The sequence below is a fragment of the Penaeus japonicus genome, unplaced genomic scaffold (assembly GCF_977035675.1).
Source record: "Penaeus japonicus unplaced genomic scaffold, GWHDUDI00000001_assembly GWHDUDI00000022, whole genome shotgun sequence".
NCBI classification, from domain to species: domain Eukaryota; kingdom Metazoa; phylum Arthropoda; class Malacostraca; order Decapoda; family Penaeidae; genus Penaeus; species Penaeus japonicus.
This window is the reverse complement of record NW_028234424.1, coordinates 25,496,629-25,499,128: the sequence shown is the minus strand read 5'-3', so window position 1 is coordinate 25,499,128 and position 2,500 is coordinate 25,496,629.

Genomic DNA, 2,500 nt, shown 5'->3' with positions numbered 1-2,500 from the left:
ATTATCAATATTACCAATATATCATCATTATCATCAATATTACTTTTGTTATCATCATTATCAATATTACTTTCGTTATCATCATTATTATCAATATTACTTTTGTTATCATCATTATCAATATTACTTTCGTTATCATCATTATTAATTACTTTTGTTATCATCATTATTATCAATATTACTTTTGTTATCATCATTATCAATATTACCAATATATCATCATTATTATCAATATTACTTTTGTTATCATCATTATCATCAATATTACTTTTGTTATCATTATTATCAATATTACCAATATATCATCATTATCATCAATATTACTTTTGTTATCATCATTATCATTATTGTTATAATCATTATTACTATTACTTTTGTTATCATCATTATCAATATTACCAATATATCATCAGTATCATCATTATTATTGTTATCATAATCATTATCATTATTGTTATCATTATTATCACCATTATGATTATTAACATCATTATCATTATTGTTATAATCATTATCAATATTACTTTTGTTATCATTATTATTGTTGTTGTTTTTGTTCTCACTGTTCTTGTCACTTTTGTTGTTATTGCTGTTGTTGAAATAATGAACATTATCACTGTTGCATTTGATATCGTTTTATCATTATTGTCATTGCTACTAATGTTGTTTTTTTCATTACCATCCTATTTTCATTGTTACTACTACTACTACCACTATTATTAGTAGCAGTATTATTGACATTATCTTAGTTATTACAACTAAAGGTAACAGTACTACTATCAATATTAATGTTATTAGCGTCGTTATTGACAAAGTCAATATTGCTGTTCTTATTGTTACCATTATCTCCAACATTAAATACGGTTGTTGTGTTTGTTTTTGCTATCATTATATGTTATCGTTATCGTTAGAATCACTTTTCGTAATAATGGCAGTGTTTTATCGTTTCTTTTTTTCTTTTCTTTTCTTTTGCCATTACTGTTGTTGTATCACCTTTATCATATTACCTCCATGATTATTATTGTTGTGTTGCTACGGTAGTATTTATGATCTATCAGTGGAGTCAGTCTCCTATGTTAAGACAGGGTAGTACGGACATACACTCTCGATCATATGTAGTCATTATCGCTATCATTGCTCTAATCATTGCTAATATCTTTATCATTTTTGTTTTTTGTTTTCACTGTTACTGAATATATTTAATTACTGTTGATATGATAATTGCCGTTGTCAACGTTGTGATGCTAACAACATAACATGGATATTATACTTTATGATCTTGATTGTTATTACTATCATTATTATTCCTATCATTATTATCATAACTTATCATCATTATTGTTATTATTAACATTATTATGGTTATCGTTACTATTATTGTTGTTGTTATCATCATTATCAATTTCATCATCATCATTATTACCATTGATATTATTATCATTATCGCCATCATTATGATTATCATCATTGTCATTACTATTGTTTTGTTACTATTGTTTTATTTTCATGCGATTATGGTTATTTATGATACAATGATTTTTACATTGTAATTTTTTACATTATCAAGGTCTTCATTAGGCCCTTAATAAACTCAAAATAGAGTTATATATGTCCCTGTATGTGTTCTAAACAGTAAAAGACTTAATTAAAGAAGAAAAAATACATATTGCCTATACTACAAAACCTAAAAGAAAAAAAAAAAATCCTACGCTATAGGACACCCGCCACCAGCCTAAGGGCATGGTGGCAGGACATGGATCCTTTGTAACGAAAATCAAAACCGAATCTGATTCTCTAGGTCATTACACCTGTTTTCTTTATGCCACCCCCCCCCTCCATCACCACCCCCGTACCTCTCACCTCCCCCTCCTCTCAGCCTTCGATTCCTCCTTTCCTCATTAGGTATTCTTTGTCTTGCTTTCTTCCTTAACCTTATCTTCGTCATCTCCCTTCTCCCTCCTATGTCATCTTTGTAATTCACAGTCCTTTTTGAACGTTTTTTCTTCTTCTTCTTCTTCTTCTTCTTCTTATCTATATGCGTCTCCTTCTTCTCTTTCGTTTTTATCCACCTCCTATATATTTTTTCCGTTCCTTTTTTTTTTTTTTATTCCTTTTATTTTTTTATGCCTCTCCTTCATCGCCGAAGTCCCTGCGGTCGGCTTCGATGACCGGGGCGGACCTTATCATGACCAGACATCGTGACTATCATCATCGCAATCATAGTGTGGCTTAACGGTCTTCGTGCGCTCCTTCTTGGCGTGGACCGAGATCCGTCTCTCTCTCTCTCTTTCTCTTTCTCTTTCTCTTTCTCTTTCTCTTTCTCTTTCTCTCTCTCTCTCTCTCTCTCTCTCTGTATATCTATCTGTCTACTTATCTATCTATCTCTCTTTCTCTGTTTCGTGGTTGGTCGCTTTTTTTCTCTTATTCTCTTTCTCCCTCTTTCTCACACACACACACACACACACACACATACACGCATACAATCACACACATATATATA